Source organism: Mesoplodon bidens, assembly GCF_964165515.1.
Source record: "Mesoplodon bidens genome assembly, contig: HAP1_SCAFFOLD_120, whole genome shotgun sequence".
Lineage (NCBI taxonomy): Eukaryota > Metazoa > Chordata > Mammalia > Artiodactyla > Ziphiidae > Mesoplodon > Mesoplodon bidens.
The window spans coordinates 371,284-395,134 of NW_027671363.1; the positions used below are offsets into that span (position 1 = coordinate 371,284).

Sequence of the window (23,851 nt, forward strand, 5' to 3'; positions counted from 1 at the left end):
GCGTTGATACAACCAGGTCTCACTTTTGTTTGGATGAGTCAGCAAACGCTTTTTGGAAGCCCCAAAGTCTCCACACCTCCAACGTTTCGCGCTGCCTTAGTCTCAGAGCTCAAGCCCCTACTCTTCAGGCCGCGTCACCATGGGAGACAGGGCTGCATGCGGACGCGACGCACGGCGAGCGTGCTGACGTCCTCGAGCCCCGCCCCCACGGTCCCGCCCGCTGCCTTATAAACGGCAGCCCCGCGGCGTGGAGGGCGTAGGTGCGTGAGCCAACACCAGGCCGTGCGGGGTCTCCGGAGCGCGGCATGGGGGGGTTGGCGTAGCTGGGGCCCGTGGCCCTATGTCTTCTGGCTGCGACGCCGGTCCTGCGCACGCTGCGGGGCCGCAGCCGCCGGGCGGTGGGCGCCCGAGGGGCCGGGAGGCGAGCCGGGGCCCCCAGGCGGGTGTGGGCATCATGTCCGCAGCCAGCGTCCCCGAGGCCGCGCTCGGGCCATGATCCCTTGGTGAAGCTGCGCCGGGACGGCGTGGCCGATATCTTTCCGCGCTCTGAGGACCTGTGCGCGCTGCAGGACTCGGTGCCTCTGCCCTCCGTGCGCGCTTCCCTACAGGAGGGCCTGCTGGACTTAAGGCCGACCGCCTCCGCGGGGTGCACTGGGCGCCGCTCCTGAGCACCCGCTGCCCCTGATCTGTATCCAGAGCTTCTTCCAGCCACGGCGTGTCGAGACAGGTTTGTACTTCCCGCTTCCAGGGCCCCTCGTGTGGGCACTGAGAAGCGGGGTTTTAAATGGTGCAAGGTGGAGGGTGGGCACTAGAACCAGTGCCCAGTGACCGGGTGTGCGTGCACTAGACAGGGCGTGTGGCCTAGGACTCCTGCCGGCTCGGTGACCCCGGCCGAGTGCCTTAAGGCTTCAAGGTCTCAGTGTTCTCATCTGTAGCGTGGGCTTAACAGGACCCAGTCTCTCTGGCGGTTACAAGGATGCACTGTGTTAATGCTTCTAGACTCTACAAAGTAGAACACTTAGCACAGTTTGGAGCATCGTTAATTGTTGCACAGATGTTACCTGGTCTGTTGAATGACTTTGCCTGGTACACACCAAAGCGATTAGGAAATGGATATATCCCAGCTTCATTTCCTTTCCATTAAAACAGGGCTCAGGAAAGAAAAAATCTGTTTTTCAGTAGTCGTATCATATAGTGGAAAGAGCACTGGTGTGAAGGCAGCCTAGGGTTTGAATTCCAGGGCTTATGCTGTCTGTGGCCTGGGCAGGTTTCTTTTGCACTACAATCCCCACACTTGTAAAATGACATTAATAACCACTCTTTCTGTGGGTTCTTAGAATGAATTAAGCAGGTTATGTGTGTAAAGTAGCCTGGCACTTGAATGAGTTGTCAGAACCAAGGGCTGCTGGAGAGGATGCTTCTGCCCTAGGTAATCTTCCCTTCTACTGGGCAGCAAGTAAACACAAGCACAGTAGTCAGTGCTCTGGAAGAAGTGAGTTCTGGTGCTATAGAGCACAGAATCTCTTCTTTCTTTAATTTAATTTTTATTTTATATTGGAGGATAGTTGATGTACAATATTGTGTTAGTTTCAGGTGTACAGTAAAGTGATTCCATTATACATGTATCCATTCCTTTTCAGATTCTTTTCCCGTACAGTTTGTTCCAGGCTATGGAGTAGAGTTCCCTGTGCTGTGCAGTAGGTCCTTGTTGATGATCTATTTGATATAGAGTCGTGTGTCTATGTTAATGCCAAAGTCCTAATGTATCCCCCCCCCACCTTTCCCCTTTGCAGAGCACAGAATCTTGGAAGGGAAAGTTCAGGGTAGGCTTCTTGGAGGAGGTGCCATCCTTTCTAAGGATATGTAGAAGCTCCTGGGGTGGCAGGAGGGAGCAGGGTGTGTCAAAGTTTGAGAAATATAAGAAAATATGGCAAAACTAAGGTATAGGACTGGAACTCAGGGCTTGGGAAAGAAATGAGAGTTGATACTGGAAACCTAGTGGGGCCCAACAGAACGGGGCCTTGTTTGTCCTGTCAGAAGTTTAGATGTTTATCCTGAAGGCTGTGGGAAACCCTAAAGAACAGTGAGATGGACTTCTGGTTTAGAGACTTACCCGGACCTCCATGTGCAAGGCACTTGATTGGGTGCAGGGTGAATTGTAATCTAAGGTTCCCACTTAAGTTATAAAAGGTTGGACTGGATTTTGCAGATCTGAGAGAGAATGGGTGGGGCCTGGTGACCAGTTAGAAAAGGGAGGGCAGCAAGCGTGGGTGACAGTTTACAGCTGCATCTTTTTGAGAGATACAGAGCACCGTAGGAAGGTATTGGGGGTGGGGAGAGGATTTTAGTTCCTCTTCAGTGCTTTAGAGGGGCCTGGTAGACAGGTCTGGGCCCAAGGTTCAGATCTGGGCTTTTGGGGAGGAGAGGTGTTTGAAGGCATGGGAGAGACTTAGGTTATCCACAAGAAGATCCAAAGAATCATAGGTCTGAGAGATTTTTAAGTGGGTATATTTGAGGATGTTTATAAGCTGTGAGAAAGTAGCCAGCAGAGGAAGGGTGTAAAGATCTAGGACAGGAAATGATTGTTCATTTGATTTTGAAAAGCTGAATACTTATCGTGTGCCTGGCCCTTTTCTAGGATCTGGGGTTCACACCATCTGTTATCTCTTCTGCAAGGATAGTTCAACTCCTCCCCTGGTGAAGAGAAGTCAGATTATTCTTTGCGTCCCATTCAGGTATAAGAACTGTTCTGTACCTCTGAAGGGACTTTACTTAACCAGAGTAATAAGTTAGAAATCAAAAGAAATTAGAGCTGGAAGGGACCTTAAAGGCCACTGTACTTAATTTTGCCTGATATTTGACATTGAATGTAAGAAAAATTTATTGTAGAGCCCATTCTCTTCAGAGTTCCTTCACTGAACTTTCTTTATGTCTTGCATCCAGTGGGTCTATCTTGTAAATTTTGGCCTCCTCCTAAATTTGCTTCTTCATCCATATTACATTTTGCCCAGGCTATGGTAGAAACTCCTGGGTGGTTTCATGGCCCCTGGTCTCAGTTCCTCTAAGTTCATCTGCCTACTCGGGTTGAGTGATCTTCTAACACGACAAGATATGCCTAAAATAATGCTGCTAATGGCTTGCCCACACAGAGTTAGTGCATACTAGCCGCCCAGCGTGTGCTCTGCACAGAGGCCTGTAGTCTGAACTGTGCTTTGCCAAGCCTCCTGGGGCTCTTTGGCCTTGAGGAAGGGGAGCTTTTTGTGATCACTCCCTTTATCTAATTGGTCCTTCAGCAGCGGGGCGCCTTTTTCTAATCAGCGGAGGCACCCTTACTCAGCCAGTGGTAGCCCCAGGCCTCATCACCTGTGGGATACAAGCCATGCTCTCTCCCAGGCTTGCTTGGGCCAACATCTCTATTTTTATTTCTGTCTCTTCTCACACTTGGACCCCTGGTCTTTAGTCATCCCCACCTGCAGTATTTACAGTGCCCAGCAGGTGTCAGGCTTGAGTGTCTTTGCACAGGTGCTCCCTGTGCAGTTAATGCACCTCCTACTCCAACTCTGCATAGCCTCATCTTTCTAGACTGTACTTCAGGGTTATCATGAAGCCGTCACTTAGATATAACTTTTGGCCTCCATAGGCACTTCTGTGCTTAAAGGTTATAGTTCTTTATCTCATGTGATTGAAATTTTGAGTTTATAGATCTTCCTCCTTAATGAGGCTTTAAGGACAGGAGTCATTTCTAATCCTTAGCACAGAGCAGATGCTTTTTAACGGTGATAAAATGTATGGTTTAAATGACTCATTTTACAATAATTTTGCTGTAGCTTCCGATAGAAATAAAGTTTCCAGATGTTGTGTTCCTGCAATAAGAAATAAAGATGTGACCTTCCAGCTGTGTAAAGCCCATCAATGCTGTGTAAGTGCATCGGGTGCGCTAAGGAACGTGGAGCCAAGTGGGCTAGTTGTGAGAGAGAGAGACTTAACTATGTTAACAAAGGTAAGCCTTCATTGTGTCCTGCCAACATTTGATAGTTACTTTTGGGCAAACTAAAGCAATAAAATTTTAAACTGTTCCTCCCCATTAAAGGGATTGAATATTTGGCCACTTTGGTGCACCTGTGTCTTGTGAATTGTCCAATTGGAGATGGAGGTTTAGAAAGTGAGTTTCAGTCTTGTTTAAGTCTCTTCCCATCAGACTGGTCTCGTGATTTCCTACGCACCATGTTACTTCCTGTCTACCTTTCCTTGGTGTTGTTCATGCCTGGATTGTCTCCTGTACCTGCTCAAACCTTGGTCCATTCTCATTTGTACCATGGAAGTTTGTCATGCCGGATACTGTCAGAACTCATTTTACTTAAGTTTGTGTTAAGGTGCAAAGCACACGTTTTGTATATTATCTGTTTTTTGTGTTTGTTTATATTTTTATGGTTTCTCTTCAAGAAATATTATGAGTAGGGAAATAACAAGATGTAAAGAGCAAAAAACTCATCATTCTCTTTTAAGTTGTTAGAACATCTACCTGCAATCATACTGCACTGTGGTATGTGTTAAAATAGGAAATTTATGTCATGTCCCGTAGGAGCAGGAAAGTCAGTGGTGTTAGTGAGGGTGTGTCATGGAAGTAATCACTAAGCAGGTGACTGCTGGTTGGGGTCCTGAAACATTAGTGTGTGTTCCCTGTGTCCAGTAGTGGTCTGGAGAGGTCAGGAAGCGTGCCTTTCAATTTGAGGGAACAGAGGGTTTGAGGTCCTCTCTGTTCTATTGCTCTAGTATAGTATACTGCATAGCAGCTCATAAAATACTGTGTTTATAGTTGATATTTAAATCGCTGATTGATCATCAAGATTGGGATGTATCATTGGAAATGAAAATAGGAAGAGTCTTATGCTTTTTAGGTTTTTTCCTTTTTTCCCGATGTCTCAGAAGGCTCTTTGACGGGGGACTTTTTATTCTCCCATACAATTCCATGAATACTTATACCCTGGCACTTATTTTAATGTCATTTTCAATTTATAAATGTCTCTGAAACACATACTGTAAACTATTTGAGGGTAATGACCATGGCCATTGATGACACATCTTAAATGTGCATCGTGTTAATGTTTGAGTGTCAGGTGGTCTACCATCAGTGCTTCCTTCTTTCACCCAGTTTTCTTCCTCATTTCCTTCTCCAAATTTGTCTCATTTTTCTACTCTCCCTTTTGCTTCTCTATTCTTGCTTTCTCTTTCCCATTGCATGTGTCATTCTTCTTTTTCTTTTTCTTCTTCTCCTTCTGACTTCATTATTATGGCCAACCAAAACCTTTTCCAGGATTGTCTCTATCTTCCTTTCCTCTTCATTGCCATCCACAAACTCTTAGAGAATATTCTTGCTTGACTCCCTTACTTCCTAGCATACCCATGTACTTCCTGATCACTTTAGAACATTGAAAAGGGTTGGAATTTTTAAAAATAGGTAATTATAATCAGTCTTCTTTCACCTCTGGCATAAGACTCTTCTTCCTCAATCTGACCATTCTTAAATCTAGAAGTACTCCAGCTCATTGGTCTCCCTTACCCCCATGTTTAGGCCAAAGAACTTGTGAAACCTTAGCCCTGTTTAATACTTGAATTTATCAAAACATAAGAGGGCTAATTCTGCCTAAGGGCACCAAAGAAGAATAAAGATGCCACAAATAAATGTTTAGTCCAGATTTATAATGGACTCTTAAGTGCCTAGTTGAGTGCTAACCGTTAACTCACTTGAACACCAGGGAGGTCATGACACAAACTAACATGTTAATTGTAAAGACACTTCACTTCACCATTCCTCAATGTAGCTGATAAACTGCATCCAGTTAGCTTAAATAACATGAATGATGAATTTCCCTGTGTATATAAATTGGGAGTTTCTAAAGTTTTCTTTTTCCCTTTGTACAACTACTGACTGCCACCTCGCTTGGTCAGTGCAATAGGAAATGATGACTAAGAAACACATTGTCTCAATATCAGTGGACATAATGTCCTAGTAGTCTATAAAAATCTCAAAATTCTTAATCTAAAAGGTAGGTCTGCCAATCTTATATCCTTTTCCTTTGTTAATATAAGTATCCAATCTATGAAGGTCTCAGTTTCCTTACTTAGAATATGAGGTGGATAGATTTGCTAATATCTAGGGACCTTTCCAATTTTAATATTCCCTAGTTATAAGGGCTGAGCCAAATACAATGGCTCCCTTAATCATTAACCTCGCTCATGATGAAAGTTATCAGCAAGTTCTACTTGTAAGAGATCAAACATTCATATCCATGTATATTGTAGCACATTGACTTTTTCAGAACTCAAAGTAACACAACATAGTTACATTCATAGACTTAAGGTCACCGTGGTATACTTTACAATTTTTCTTTTCCCTAGGAAGGAAATGTAGATCCCTAGGAAGGGATTTCTTTCTCTGCCTTTCAGTAATGTAAGCCTTTTATTATCTCTTGGATCCTAAAAATGGGTAGGGTTTTGGCAGGTGGAGCTTAGGACAGACATTCCAGGTGACAGGGACAACAGGAGAAAGGGCAGAAGGAAGAATGGATTTTCAGAAAGAGTTGATATCTTACATGATGAGAGCAGCGTTTCACAATCTCTGTCCTGCAGAACACTGGTTTTAGATGATGTTAATGTAGTTACAGGACAGAAGCATTTGGGAAGAACTGTACTCTACATCCCGACATGAAATTCAAGTTTCACTTTGTTTCATTACATACTCTGAAAAGTTTTGGAGGAAGGAATTGATTTATTTTTGTTTAATTCAGTCTTACTCACAGTTACTTGACAAACCTATATTCAGCTGATGGGACTGTATTTTGTGAAAGGCCAATCGGAGAAATGGTGAGATGGAGCTTAGGCTATTTCTCTGTTGGGACAGGCATGTGATTATTTTTCTTATAATTCTTTACTGTTTGTCCTAACAACTGTTACTTTGCAGGCATCAGTTTTTTTTTTGTTTTTTTTTTACATCTTTATTGGAGTATAATTGCTTTACAGTGTTGTGTTAGTTTCTGCTGTGTAACAAAGTGAATCAGCTATATGCATACATATATCCCCAGGATTCAGTTTTAAGCCCTCTGTTTTTATCTGAGTTATTGGGACTCTTAGAAAGCTCAACAATCCTGGAGTCTTCATCTGTGATGTAGTTTCCAGAAGCTCCTGGCACTTACCACTATTTCCTCTTGATTCTTTTCCTCCGACTTCAGACTTCTTACAATTATGAGCTGATGGTTTTCTCAGCCTCTAGTGTCAAAACCAGCTACCTCACTCATCTTCATTGTCTCAGTTACAAGGTGCAATATTTCCCGTGTTTATATGCGTCAAAATAGAAGTCAGGGATTGATACATAGCATATGCGTAATAAAAATTGTATTTCTTTTTTTTCTTTGTTCAAAGGTATCCAAACACTGGCCAAGTTCTTAAATTGAAAGTAGAGTGATCTAACTTATTCAGCTCATCCAACCATCAAAGTTGAATATTTGTCTTTTTTCTTACACATATTTCTTGTATTCCAATTGTGACATTCTAGAGCACAGTGAGTACATTTATAACTTATTACTGCATTACTACCTTGGCTATTCCTTGATCAAAATTTACTTCATACAACTGACAGCCTGATTAACCTACTAGAGTCTTTTTTTTAATGTACGCATATATTAAAAAAACTCTAGTAGGTTAACTGCATTGCTAATAACTGAATTTTTACACCTCTATGCACCCATGTATCCAACACCAGATCAAGATATTATAAAATATTTCTAACACCCTACACGGTTCTCTGTTACTTCTTTCTGTTCCATACTCTCCCAGGGCAACACCTAAGCTGACCTCTATCACCATATATGACATACGTGGAAACACACAGTGTGTATTCTTTGGCATCTGGCCTCTGGTTACATATCATTGTATCAGTAGTTTATTCTTTTATTGTGTTTTCCTGATTTTTTTAAACCTAGACATTCATACAGTGTCAAAGTACCACTGAGTTCTTCATATTATTATGCTGACCTCCATCTTCAGGGGCTTTCTACAGTCTTCCATGTGTCTTTGCACCTACTTTCTCTTCCGTCTAATTATGTTTCATTTAACCAACCTCAGCCAGCCTTCCCCCATATTCCCCAACACGTAGCACTCCTGTGTTCAGCTTTTTTTTTTTTTTTTGTCCCCTATTCCATAAGCCCTTTGTGCCATTCCTGACACTGTGCCTGTTCCCTGCCCGGAAGGCCTGTTCCCTACCCTCTATATACTTGTTCAAGACTCAGTTTAAATGCTACCTGTTCTGAGAAGTCTTCTCAGAAGAAGCCAGTACTTTTTGGAATCCTTCTTTAATGAAATCCCATAGCAAGTGTAATCTGTCCTCCCTGATCTGGTAATTAATTATCCATTGTTCCTATCATATAGTGTTTGTTTTCCTTGTGTGCTGTTATTATTTATTGAAGCAGATTACAGTGACTTGAACCAGGAACTGGGTCATTTTCCTGTTCATTTTAGTGCAAGTTTCTGTGATAAACTCTTTTTCCCTCACTTCCCATTCACCCTCAGCAGTTGTTAAACATGAAGTACAAGTGAAACTTATTGGTTAACAGGTTTTTGTGGTCCTTGGTTCTGGTCCCTAGGTCTAAGCTGCACTTCTGTAGTGCTAATTTGACTGATTTCTTATTGTCACATAACTCAGGCATTAACTAAATCCTTACAAATTTAGCTACATATAAGATAGTATTAAAAAAAAACCCAGTGGATATCAAAAGTTTTGGCCTGGAGGAGAGTGTTGTATGAGTCCTAGTTTGGTGGGGCTCACACTTAATGATCGAGCCTTCCAATATTCCACTGTAAGTAAGAAAGAGGTATGCAAATATATGGTTAATATTTAGCAGTGTTGATAAAAAGAAGAGAGAAAGGGACGACAGATACTTTGAGGGCCTTTTGGAATTCATGAACAATTATGATTGGATGGGGAAAAAGAAGAACCGAGGGCTAACCTCCCACAAGTGAAGTCAGGAAAGAGAGAAGGGCTCATCTGGTATGCAGGTAGAGAGGTTTGACCTACAGAATCTTAGAAAACCTCAACAATCTGAGCAGCGTTTGCAAGAGGCAAACGAAAGGGCTAACAAAAGTCTGCAAAAGTCTCACACAAAGAACTCTGGCATGGTGTTCATCATCTAGCTAATCCTAACATGCAGACATTTATGAGAGTAAAGTCAGGTCTTTACCAGAGTGGGTTTCTTATTTGGGCAACTGGGTCAAATGAAGAAAGGCAGGTGTAGGCTGCCAGAGTAATAAATAAGGAGAGGAAAAACAAAAAGAATGAGACATATGATTCATCAGTGATTTCCCCCCAGTATTCTTAGCCTCCAGCTTATCTCCATCTTACTGCTAACACAGGAACTAGACCGAACAGTGAGGTAAAAGGTCTCTACGGAAACTGAGGTAATATAGAAAATAAAAAAATAAAACATAACATTGTCAATTTTCTTCCTAGGGGTAATTGAGATAGTAGTTCAATAATAACATAAGATGAGGGGAAGTCTAAAGAAATTTTAGAAAAGCTGGATAGAGTAAGAAAACATCTGTTCGCTGCCATCTGAATGTTAGAGAGACACCAAGACGTGGGCCAAGTTGTGGAGAGAAGGGAAACACATACACAAGCTTGACATTTGGTGCAGCTTTTCTCCTTTGGGCATTTGCTGATTCAAATCTTACAGCCTACGAACTGAAAAGCCAAGGAGTTCAAAAGACTCTAACCACAGAAGCCAATGGGCAACAGCTCAAGCTAAAGGCAACAACTAATGGAATGAGAAGCTAAGTGTATCTTTAGTCTCACAGGGCTGCGGGAACCATTACATTTAAAGCCTAACAAATACAAGGGTAGTTGGGAATAGGGAGAATCCAAACTTTCACATGGTAATCCCAAAGGGCAACACCCGTAGAGGAAGGACAAGACAGGAATAGACCAACCTTCACACAGACTGAAAAACGGCTTTGAATGAGCTCAAACGGAGAATGGACTAAGGTTACCAGTCCCTATAGTAACTGTCTGCCATGGGCCAAAGTAAATCTTTTCAAGAGAAAGATAACAACATCCAGAATGTGGAGGTATCTTTATAGTTTCCTAAAATAAGTTAAGCCCAATTTTAGTATAAAAAATAATTGGACATAACCAGGAAAAAGACTAAATGATCAAAAGTTCAAAAAAAGAAAGAAAGAAAAAAGACAACAGAAATAGACATAGGAGGACAAGAGTTAGCAGGCCTTGGTTAAAAAAAAAAACAACAAAACTACTATGGTTAAACAAAGAAAATAGACACATGGCAAATAAGCATATGAAAAGATGCTACACATTCCATGTCATCAGTGAATTTTGAATTAGAACGATAATGAGATACCACTACACACCTATTTAAATGGCTAAAATCCCCAAACTGAAATACCGAAGTTGGTGATGATGCAGAACAATTGGAATTCTCATTTGTGGCTAGCGGGATACTTGGCAGTTTCTTACAAAATAAACGTACTTTTACCATACAGTGATCTAGTAATCCTGCTCTTTGGTATTTACCCATAGGAACTGAAAAGTTATGAAAGTAAGAGCCTTTACAGTGAGAAAATTCTATGATTCTATGGTTTTTCAACTCATTAATTTGTGTAGTTCATCCATTTTACTCATTGTATACACTTAAGTATATTGTTCCTTGAAATGGCCATTCAAAGTTGTTTCCTGTGCCACACACTATGAATGTTAGGGTTGGTCCTGTGTAAATCTTACCCCCATTGATTTAGTATTATCCCTAAACAAGCAACTTTCTTCCATAAGGAAACAAAAAAGAGGTTCAGAAATGTCCAAACTAAGTTTTTATAAAACTGTGTTATCAAATCTTATTTATCAAAAAACTTCAAACATAGCAGTATGAGTTCCCATATACCCTTTACTCAGCTTCCCCAAATGTTAACATTTTCTATTACTAGAGTATAATTATTAAAAGCAAAAAGTTCACATTGTCACAATGCTACTAATGATTTATAGACTCGTATTCAAATGTTGCCTATTGTCTTGCGGTCCAGATTCAAATCTAGGATCCCTTATTGCATTTGCTTGTCATATCTCCCCATTCTTCTCTAATCTAGGATAGTTCCTCAGTCTTTTTTTGTCTGTTATGACCTTGAACTAATGGAAAATCTTAGCCAGTCATTTTGTAGAATTTTTCTCAAATAGGGTTTGTTTGATATTTTCTCATGGTTAGACTGAGGATACGTATTTCTTGACAAGAACACTTCAGGAGAGATATTATGCCATTTTCAGTACATATTAGAGGTACAAACAAATCTGTATGTCTCACTACTGGGGATGCTAACTTTGATGACTTAGTTATAATGATAGCTGCAAAATCCCTATTTTTCCCTTTGTAATTATTTGAGATTGTTGAAATATTCTGCTTCTTGTTTAATTTTCCCATACTAATTTTAGCATCCATCAATAATTTTTGACTCCACCCATTACTGTGGTGTTTGATGATTGTTCATTTTCTATTCCCATCATTCCCTCTACATTTATTAACTGTAATTTGAGTATAAGAAAGAGCTGTTCTTCTCCTTCATTTATGTATTTATCTGGTTATTTGTTCATATATATACATACATCAGTGTGAACTTGTGGATAATTATTTTATTCTACAGGTTAAAATTTATTACTATCATTAATTGTTTTGTTTCTCAAAGTGTTCCATATTTGGTCACTGGTACTCCTTCCAGCTGTCTCCTATATTTTTCCTACATGGCCATACAATTTTTGGAGTAATATCTTACTTTCTGACACCACAAAATGCTCCAGACCCATCTTTTACTTTCCTCTGTCTCAGCCTTGAATCAGTCACTTCTCCATGGAGTTCTTGTTCCTTGCATTAATAATGGTATTCAGAAACCAGAATCTTGGTATGAGGTGGATTTATCACTATCCAAGCTACCTCATTGTGTTTTCAGCAGAGAGAGCTAAAAATATATATACGAATACATAAAAATATACAAGTATCTCTATTTTCATATTATCTATCTGGGTGTGTGTGTATATACACACACGTGTGCATGCACACACATTATCATCTGTCTATCTACATATATATATAACTTCAAATTGATATATGAATTCAAATTGATACCTTGATTCCAATCCAACAGCACAGGGTTTATTCTAGCCTCCCTTACCCTTTCCTTATTTGTCACTCTTTAACAATTAGAAACCTGATTCTCATTATTTGCAGTCTATTCATTTGCTCAATTCTGGAATACACATAAAATATTTAAAAATCATTAACCTGTACACGTGTGAAAAATAAATTTACTAACAAGTTCAATATTTGTGTACATTTCTTTTTGTCTTTAGCTTTTCAGTATATATTGTGCATGGTTAATCACAGTATATTAAAATACTGTTTTCCAAAGTTACTTAGGTTAGCTCTTTCCCACCTCCTTCAGTGTGTTTTCTTTTCTTCTGCAGTGTGAGAAAATCTAGTACTTTGTGTTCAACTCAGACTACCAAACCAGAAGTTCTAGCAGAAAAGGTGATAATCCATATGTGCAATAAGATCCCCAGGTGATTCTTTTCATTGGAGAAATATGAGGAACACTGCTTGACGTCTCTACAACTAAGATGTCTAAAATGAAACTTCAATGATTCCTTCTTCCAAACTTTTCCATCCTGCAAATCTTTTCTTCCTCAGTGAATGGTGCCATGATTCACACAAAAAGTAACTCCATGCAAAAACCTGGGAATGATCCTCAGTTCCTTCCTTTTGTTCACTTTCTGCATAGACTGCATCATTAGGTCCTCTGGAATCTCATCTCTCTCTCTCTCATCACATATATAATGTTTCTCTTCATCTTCATTGCCACCGTCTTAGCCACTACCATTTCTCCTTTGCTCTACTTGAACAGCCTAGTATCTACACAACTATCTTTTCATTTAATTGCTTTCTCTTGCATCTAAGATAAAGTCAAAATCCTTAGCCTTATAGATTCTGGCCTTGCCTTTTCTTGTAAGTTGTATTTTCATACTTATAAGTACAGACACATTCTCACACACACACACACGTATAGTTGGTATTGTTAGTTTCGGTTTTGTTTGCCCTCCCATCCTAGCATGAGAAAATTAAGAAACAAAGTCAAACCAAAAAAAACACTTTAAAAATAAATTTGAATAATATCCTTTCCCTCCAGAACATTTCTCTAAAGCAGTATTATCATTAATGGCAGTACAGACCAGAATTTTTTCCCTTAGACATAAAGGCATGGTGAAGAAGTCTCATTAAAAACTGGAATCTAAGCTTTCAATGTCAAATTCTGTCTCTAATCTTCTGCAGTAAGCCATAATGATTAAAGTATAGGAATCTGAATCAGAGGTCTGGTTTAGTATAATCTTTTTTGTAATAAGCTTTGTACCTTAGACAAGTCATTTATCTCTCCATTCCTTTATTTCTTCATTTATAAACGGAGATGTTAAGAGTATTGATATTCAAGGCTAATGAAAAAAGAATGCATCTAAGTACTGTATCAAACACTTTAAAAAGTAACCAGTTCAGGTTCTCTGCCCATTTTTAAATTGGAATATCTGGGGTTTTTTGATATTAAATTGTATGATTTCTTTAGATAATTTGGATATTAACTCCTTATCAGATATATCATTTGAAAAAATCTTTCATTCAGTAAGTTACCTTTTCATTTTGTGATGGTTTTCTCCTCTCTGCAAAAGCTTTTCAGTTTGATATAATGACACTTGTTTAATTTTACTTCTGTTGGCCATGCCTGAGGAGATAGACCCCCCAAAAATATTGCTAAGATCGATGTCAATGTATTTTTCCTAGGGGTTTTATGGTTTCAGGTCTTAAATGTGAGTCTTTAATCCATTTTAAATTTATTTTTATATATGGTATAAGGAAATAATTCAGTTTCACTCTTTTGCAGGTAGTTGTCCAATTTTCCTAACACCATTTATTGTCTTTATTTCATTGTATGTTCTTGCCTCCTTTGTTGTAGATTAATTGATCACATAACTGTGGGTTCATTTCTGGGCTCTCTATTCTATTCCACTGACCTATGTGTCTGTTGTTATGCTAACACCATACTGTTTTGATTACTATAGCTTTGTAGTATAGTCTGAGATCAGTGCATGTCATACCACCAGGTTTGTTTTTCTTTCTCAATATAGCTTTGGTTATTGGAGGTTTTTTGTTTGTTTGGATGATTCTATACAAATTTTAGGATTATTCTAATTCTGTGAAAAATACCATTGGTATTTTGATAGGGGTTACATTGCTTTGGGAATACATACAAATGACCAAAAGACACATGAAAAGATGCTCAGTATCACTAATCATCTGGGAAATGCAAATCAAAACCACAGTGAGATATCACCTTACACCTGTCAGAATGGCCATCATCCAAAAGGGAACCCTTGTGCACTGTTAGTGGGAATGTAAATTGGTGCAGCCACTATGGAAAACAGTACAGAGGTTCCCCCAAATGTTAAAAATAGAATTACCATATGATCCAACAATTCAACTTCTGAGTATCTATCCAAAGAAAACAAAAACACTAATAAGAAAGGATGTATGCACCCCTCTGTTCATTGGAGCATTACTTATACTAGCCAAGATATGGAAGAAACTAGTGTCCATAAATAGATGAATGGATAAAGAAGATTTGGTGTATATATACACACATATATAATGAAATATTACTTAGTCCTAAAAAAGAATGAAATATCTTCACTTGCAACAACATGGATTGACCTAGAGTACTAGGTGTGCTAAGTGAAATAAGTCAGACAGAGAAGAACAAATACTGTATGATTTCACTTATATGTGAAATCTAAAAAAGAAAACAAAAGAGAAACAAACTTGTAGATACAGAGAACAAACTGGTGATTACTAGAGGGGAAGGGGGATGGGGACTGAGAGAAATAAGTGAAGGGTATTAAGTGGTACAAATTTCCAGTTATAAAATAAATGTCTTGGGGATGCAATCTACTGCATAAGGAATATAGTCAATAATACTGTAATAATTTTGTATGGTGATATATGGTTACTAGACTTATCATGGTGACCAATTCAAATGTATTTAGATGTTGGATCACTATGTTGAACACTTGAAACTAACATAATATTGTATGTCAACTCTACTTCAATAAAAAGTGACCAGTTAACATTAATTGGTATTATAATTACATTTTCTCTTCATAAAGGCACATTTTATTGATTTTTTCATTATAAAGTATAAAAGTACCTTTTACTTTCAAGATGAGTTCTAAGATTACTTGTTAATGTTAATATGGTAATTTAAAATACGTCTAGATATAATTTAATTTTAATTGCCTAACACAAATATGTCTGATATTCACCATTATGAGTTCAAACCTTTTAGTAAAGATGTCAAATGAGTCACCAAAACATTTTTGTTTATTGCCTCTCATTGAACCCTAAATGCTAACAAGACTTTTTGTTGGAATGAGGGATCAACATTTTATACTCTTTAAGAACTAATGCCATAGCTGTTTTATTTTTATAAATAAAGCTCTTTCCGTTTACTTTGTAGTGTACAATTTTTGACTGGCCTGGAAAGAGAAAAATTATTCTTTGGGCTGACAAAAATGATAAAGAGGCTCATTGCTGATGAAGGGAAGAAGACAAAGAAGAATAGAGAATGAAGGATTAGTTCCTCTTTCAAAAGGGGGTAAGATACTAGAGCTTTCTGCAGGGAAACTGAAGCACACCTTTCTTTCTGAGATTTGAAAGGAAGAGATGCCCTACATTTAAATATCTAGAGTATATCTTCCATTTAAAAATGAACCTAGCTAATCATCCAGTGAGGAAGAAAAGAGTAAAATAGCCTTTGATCAAGTCCTTTCTGTGGTGTTAAATGCAACGAATTATAATGAATATCACATAGCTAATGAGTTCAAGAATTCCCCTTGGCAGAATTGGTCTGTCCTTTACAAAAAAGAGAGTTCAAGTGAGTTATTTGCATTTGGTAGGGAAGCTCTACTGTCTAAATCATACTCATTTAAAGGTGAAGTTCAGGGCTTCCCTGGTGGCGCAGTGGTTGAGAGTCCGCCTGCCAATGCAGAGGACACGGGTTCGTGCCCCGGTTTGGGAAGATTCCACATGCCGCGGAGCGGCTAGACCCGTGAGCCATGGCCGCTGAGCCTGCGTGTCCGGAGCCTGTGCTCTGCAACGGGAGAGGCCACAACAGTGAGAGGCCCGCGTACCGAAAAAAATAAAAGGTCCAGTTCAAAGTCTGCCATAATTTGTTATTATATATGTAATTTTTGAAAGTAATATACAGTTATATATGTATATAACATCAACAAGAAAGTGACCCACTTTAGAGTCAAGAAAATATATAGGTGAAGTGTAAAAGGGTTGGAATAGATATACCATAACAGTAACAACAAAACAAAACAAGACAACAACAAAAAAACTGGAGTGGCTAAGAAAATATCAGAAAAAAATATATTTTAAGATGAAAATTTTTACTAGAGACAAAGATATTTTAAAATGATAAAAGGATTATACCATCTAGAATGTATAATAATTATAAACTTATGTGCACCTAACAACAGAACTTCAAAATACAATGAAGCAAAATTGGCACAACGGAAAAGAGAAACAGACAGTTCTACAATAATAGTTGGATACTTTAATACCTTTCTTTCAATAGCAGAACAGACAGAAGATCAACAAGAAAATAAAAAAACTTGCACAACATTATCAATCAACTAGACCTAACAGCCATCTATAAAACATTCCACCCAACAGCATCAGAATATACATTGTTTTCAAATGCACATGGATATACTACTATATGCTAGGCCATAAAACAAATTTCAGTACATTTTAAAGGATATAAACAATACAAAGAGTGCTCTCAGATGACAACAGAATGCAATAAGAAATCGTTAACAAAGAAATTTGTTGAAAATCACAAATGGAAATTATACAGTATATTCCTAAATAATTCATGGGTCAAGTAAGAACTCATAAGGGGAATTAGAAATAATTTGAGATGAATTAAAATGAAAGTATAACATATTACTACTTGATTGGTCGCACACAGTCTTTTGAAAAGCAGAGGGGTTAGACAAAGAGATCTAAATTAATTAAAAAATCATTTATTATTCTGGGAATAAAAAGAACTGGGCTTAGTCTCAGTTTTGCCTTTCTTTATCTTTGTGTCTGTTGATCATCTTGGAATAGTCATTACATAGTCAGAATACAGTTGCCATCTCAGGAATCAAATACTGTTATCTCTAGGGCTACCATAACAAGATACCACAAACTTGTTAGCTTAAAAGAACAGAAATTTATTTTATCACAGCTCTAGAGGCCAGAAGATCAAACTCAGAGTGTTGAGAGGGCCATGTTCTTTCTGACACCTCAAGGGGAGGATCCTTCTTTGTCCTAACCAGATTCTGGTGGTGGCCATCAATCACTGGTGTTGGCATTTTTTGATTTGCAGCTGCATCACTCTGGTCTCTTCCACTGTTGTCACATGGAATTGTCTCTGTGTGTTTCTGTCTCTGGAAACAATTTAAATAGAAATTTGTATTTTAAAAAAACAAACTGTTGATTACTATGCTCTATTTAGATAGTTCCTCTAACCCACCCACCTCCATTTCCCCATATGTATTTGAGAAGGAAAGAGGAACTCCTGTGAGCTATCATTTTGGAAAAAATCAGTGATACCGTGTTTTACTAGAGATGCCTCTTGTCTAAAATATTTGAATTAAAAATAAAATCTGGGGAAATTGTCACCCAGTTTCCCTCTTCTAGAGGCATGATCTAAATGATAGTCAGCAGAATATTTTATAGCCATGAGGTTTGCTGACATTATTGATTTGATCCAGAATCTGTATTTTCTCTCTAAAGAAAACAGTATTCTCTCTTTCCTTTCTTTAATTTATAATGTTGATGTCTTAAGATTATTGTCAGAGAGGATGCTTGTAGTTCAAATGATTTGGCTGTATTTCACCAGTATTATTACAAGCTAGTCAAACAATGGCTGGGCTCCAGTATAGACCTCGGTCCCTTTGTTCCACTGGGATACGGATGTGAAAGCCACTGTTGCCTTATATTCCAAAGACCAAATAAATAAAACAAATAAACACAAAAAAACAAGTAAATGAAACTATCTTAAAACCAACTCTCTTTTCTTCCTCATCCATGTTAATTCTCTTCTACCTAAAATTACTTCCTGGAAGTGATTCTTATGTTTCTTAGAGCCTCTTTATGTATATATCCACACTAATGCATATAAAACTGTTCCTTGTAGATCTTTTACTTTTTCCATTTGAAGAATTATTTTCACATGTCATATAGAGTTTATCCATTGCATTTTTCCTGTGTATTTGAGCATCATAGGAAGATAAATTCTACTCTTGAAAATGTTAACTGGTGACTGAGACACAGAAAGCTATTCTTCTTACCATTTTTCAATAGTGAGTAGTAGATTCTGTAGGGGTGGAATTTTAAGATGTAAGTATACTGTTTTTCTACACTCCAATTACGTTCCCCTTATCATAGAAATTGACCAGTGAAGTGTGCTGCTGACTTTTCAGAATCCATGTACATACAATCCATTAAGTTATTAGATATAACGTTGGTCAGAAAAGCATACTGTGAAATGTTGCTTTTATTTAAACTCCCACTATTTTCACTCCATGGTTTCAAGATTTGACTTCTTTATTGCCCTCTGGTAGTGGGCTCTGTGAACTGCATATTTACGGGTCTGGAGCACATATCTTCCCGGAGGTATTCAACTCCTCAGGTACAAGCTAAAGAGTAGATGATAAGAAGCATTCATATTTATTAAAACTAATTAAGAATATCAGTAGCCTGATGACTGTTGTTTCTAAAAATATAAACTATTTATCCTTCTGTTGTCAAACAAGCATATTTCATGAAAAGAAGTATAAATCCTTTTTTGCTTGCAATAAAAGAACAATAATTGAAGGTATTCTTCATTTGGACCAAATACCTTCTCTGAAAATATAAGTTAAAATAGGAGTTGAACTTTTGCAAAATACTCTTTAGTAAATAAAACTCCACATATAATTTCAAATTATCATTGAATTTTACCTTAAATTTAAATATCTATATTGACTTAAATGCTGTCCTCTGTAATTTCGGATGATTCCCTCCTTTATATCTTCTTCCTCTCTTCAACAAATAAAATACATATGAATGCCTAACATGAGGTAGGGTATTCTCTGTGAAATAATGATGTTGGTATACTTGATTTTGACTTAGCAGAGGGATTGAGCCTCTGTGTTGGTGAATTCTCCCCAGATGGTGCGTGGGGAGAGGGTCAGGCATGTCTCTGTGCTCCTGAAGTTTTCTCTGTGAAACTGTCAACCTCCAATATCAGAAATAACTTCCTTCGTCAGAAGGGATTTTCAGACATTAAAAGTTTTCTCTTAAAGTGCAAGTATTTTTAAAATCTATAAAATATAGGGCATTATACATTTTCTTTAGTTACTACAAGCTGAATTTTAACTGAGAAGACTGGGGACTCCATGTATGTGTACATTCATGCATGCATGCATGTTTGTGTGTTACACGTGTGTGTGTGTGTGTGTGTGTGTGTGTGTGTGTGTAGGTCTACTGAGGATACAGAACATATTCTGCACAGAGCCATGGTATATCAGAAGGGAAAAGAGTATAAAGAGTATAAAGGACCAGCTTCACCTGCTTAATTTGTCCCCTGACCTGGTGTCGTCTTATTTTCCACCATCCTTTGCTGATCTGTGTACTAAATACCCAGGGTTCCTGGGTACCCCCAGGTACCTCTGTAAGTTTTACAAGCCTATCAATATCCCATGTACAGTGGATGGAACCTGGACTTTTTGCCCATATAGTTTTCCTTTCCCTCAGAGTTTTCGTCTGAGCTATGTCATGGGGTAGGTGCTGTTGTGAAAATTTGTGCTCACTTGTTAAATAGAAACTACTCATTTAACTGTTTAAACAAATAAACAGTATCTTGAGTCAGTTGCACGGCACCTCCAGTCTCCACAAAGCAGAGTTACTTTGGGACAGGAAGTTCTTTTAGTTTCCCCTTAAATCAAAATACAAAGTTATTGAGCAATTCTAGGACCAACCCTATAGTTGCAAACTTGGGAAGAGCTCACAGGATTCTGTAATTGTTTGTTTACCCCCTTACTGGGACAGCAAATAGCTCAATAGTTCTTATACTGAAGTCAAAAGGAAGAATAATACCGGAACAAAATCTGCATTTAACGTCTACGTCTTATTTTTATTTTCTCTTGGCACATAGTAGGTAACTGTTAAATGTTCTCTTGATAAATATTAAAAACACACAAGGTACTTCATATACTAGGGGTCATAAAATTTCAACTTTTCTTTTGGTGTAGGGGTTGATGATGAAAAGTTTGGAAACTTCTGATCCATGTTAATGTTCCTGCTTTGAGAACTGCAGGGCGCAGCTTTTAGATGGAAAAAGTTGCCAAGAGGACCAGAAGTAGAATAAAGACATTTATGTAATTCTTCCTTATAATTTCATTTATTGGTTTTCAGCATCTAACTTTGAAAAGTTGCCTGAGGCTGCCTAGGGTCTGCAATAAGGATCACAGCTGTGCTGTCCTACCCCCTCCCCACACGTGGGGAGCAGAGCCTTCCCAGCAGTGCTAATAGAGCCCCATGGCTTTCCGCCCACCTCGGTACTGCTCAAAGCAGTGGCTTTTTTCTACCAGCCTCACCCTTCTCCATGTAAATCTTTTTCTTCTTTCCAGTTTTATTGAGATATAATTGACATGTAACACTGTATAAGTTTAAGGTGTACAACATCATAATTTGATACATGTATATATTGCAAAATGATTATACCACAATAAGGTTAATTAACACACCCATGACCTTACACAATTAATTACCTTTTGTGTGTGTGTGTGTGTGTGTGTGTGATGAGAACATGTAAGATCTACTATCTCAGAAACTTTTGAGTATGCAATAGAGTGTTGTTAACTATAGTCACCATGCTGTACATCAGACTCCCAGGATTTATTCATCTTACAACTGGAAGGTTATACCCTTTGACCAACAACTCCCCATTTCCTCCACTCCCCAGCCCTTGACGGCCACCATTCTACTCGGTTTCTGTGAGAGCAGCGTTTTTAGATTACACGTAAAAGTGAGATTATGCAGTGTTTGTCTTTCTCTCTCTGACGCATTTCACTTAGCATAATGCCCTCAAGGTTCATCGAAGTTGTTGCAAATGGCAAGATTCCCTTATTTTTTAAGGCTGAATAACATTCCATTCTACATATGTGCCATATTTTCTTTATTCATTTGTCTGTCAATGGACACTATAGAAACAGAAACTCACTCAGTTCCTACAAGTGTCCAAGGTAACAATAGACAAAATATGGATGTTGGTGGGTGTAAATCCAGGCAGTAGGTTAGACTACATCCCACAGGCAGGAAGACCACTATTTTAGGAGGAGCTGCTTTGAATATGAATCAAATAATAATTGATTTATATATCACCAGTTCAGAACTAACTCATCTGTTTTAGACACCTCACCATAGATATGAAATGAGAATGAGTGGAAAAGGAGGCTTCTGAAGGCAAACAGTCATAAAACCCATTATTATTCTGTAAAAAGGAGACTATACAGTCTTACCTTTAGAACCTCAAATCAAAGAAAGACATGTAGCAGCCTCAATAGGATATAATCACAACAGAAAAAATACAAGCAGAAGGCAGAGGAAAAAGAAGTGCCATTTGGTATGGGAATAACTAGCTCTGTATGTCTCAAAAGCCTCCTATAAACATGTCTGGGTGTCAATACAGTGTAATAATTAATATCCATAAACCCTGAGTCTTAAGAAAAAAGAACTGTATCTTTTGCTTTCTTTTAGAAAGGGACAGAAAGGTAACTATATTTGCTTTAATAAATACAGAGACTTGGTGCACTTAAATATTTGATCAACTAATTTTAAAAATGTTTCTTACAGCATACATCATTTTCTGATGAAACGGGTAAAATAAGGTTCTAGGGTGTGAGGAGGGCATGAGGTATTATACACATTTTCTTTTCTGTCCTTTTGTAGCTGAATATCCTTTTCCAGGCCTAAAGAAGTAGTAAAATTATGGATCTAAGATTGAATAAAAGGTTTCATAGACATATTTTACATATATGCCATTAGATTTCCACAGAGTTATTTCAGGCTGCTGACAGGCTGCTTGCTTGAGCTGAGACCCCTCTAAACAAAGCCCAGGAAGAAACTAACAACTGTGAAAGCCAACTTATTTCTTCTGTGAGTAACTTGGCTGCAGAGCAGACTAATTACGCCTTTAACCACACTGTTTGAACTCTTTGTCCTTATCTGGGAATCACTATTCTGAAAGTAGAGAAGGGGACTAGGGAAGTTAAAAGAGACAAAAGATGTAAATATGGTCTCTTTGCAGAATCTCAGAGGTCAGGCAACAGTTCTACCTCAGGTGCAGCCTGAATGCTAGTCTCCACCTGGAGTGAATCACTGAAGGATCATTTCTCAGCACATAGTCAGTGTTTGTTAAATTTTCATATTATTTTATCCCAGTGAATAATACTGATGAGGGATTTTGAAACTATTACATTCCGCCAAAGGACTTGATTTTGTAATGATACCAAACCTTGGAAAATAAAGGAAGTAGAGATTGGTGAATCCTTGACAAATTATTAGAGTTATAACTGATTGTTTCATAAGGAAAGATAGGGAATGGATCATTTCGGAACCTGAATGAATACTTTGAATCTCATCTATTTCTGTTAAAACTACAGGTTAGTTGAGCTCAAAAATTGTAGGTATAAAAATTGTGTTTTTTGGTAATAAAATTTGTTTTAACCCTTCTCTCAATTATGCATTTAAATGTTGACCAATTCACAAGTAACTGTTTACAGTCAATGGATTGGCAAGTGGCTTTGGGATCATTCATTTTATAGTCTGGGATTTCCAGTGTTATCTTTATTTTCCCATGTATACTCTATTTCATACATTTTATTAGCAGTAGTAGTAGAAATAGTAGTAGTAATATCATTATTATTTAGTTAGAGTAGAATTGTTTCTATAACTTCTTACGGTCAGACATATACTAAGCAACACACATTTTGAAAGCACTGGTGTTGGAGTAAATTCGATGTTGATGAGACTCGTCACTGCCCTTAAAGGAGCTTGTCTTCTAGTTGGAAAGATGTGACATATACAATAATCTGAGGCATTAAGTAAATACATAGGTCTGAGGGCAGAAGATCCTGAAGGAAGCAAGCTGCAAAGAACTCATTTTGAATCCTGGCATTCATATTGGCAGATCTCCTCACACCTTTTTAGGACAGTTATAGACAAAGCAAGTAGGACTGGAGAATACACTACAATGGCCAAAATAAGATTTCATGTCATTTCAGCCTAGGGGATTCTTTCTAGGCTTTGAGCATATGATAATTTAAATGCCACCTAAATAGTAAATTTACTTTAATGCTGACAATGTAGAAAAGATATTTTGCTGCAAAAGTATACACAGTAGTAACAAGTGGATTTTGGAAGAAACTAATATTTTGTCTTATACTGATACTACACTATTGCCCTAGACCTAGCAGCAGCCTTTACTCTTTGTTGTTTTCTTCTAAGACTAAAGAGCCTCTTTATTTTTTTCCACCAACAGATCTCAGAGCAATCTGAGTGCACTGGCCAGTTGGGACACAATTATCATTAGAATTTTTGGCTAGAGAAGAAAGCTCCTAATTTAAGAATGGCTTTTTGCCTTCTGAGAGCTCAGAAGAGCAAAT

At 38.1% G+C, this 23,851-nt stretch overlaps 1 pseudogene across 1 annotated transcript in view; it reads left to right on the forward strand.

The window, feature by feature from the left end:
* Positions 1-323: 323 nt before the first annotated feature.
* The window catches only part of LOC308611519 (centrosomal protein of 78 kDa-like), a 739,857-nt pseudogene continuing 716,329 nt past the window's right edge, over positions 324-23,851 (forward strand). Inside the window, exons 1-3 of the transcript in view lie at positions 324-727; positions 3,828-4,000; positions 4,091-4,162. The product of the transcript in view is annotated as a centrosomal protein of 78 kDa-like (transcript). The remainder of the gene's footprint in view (positions 728-3,827; positions 4,001-4,090; positions 4,163-23,851) is intronic.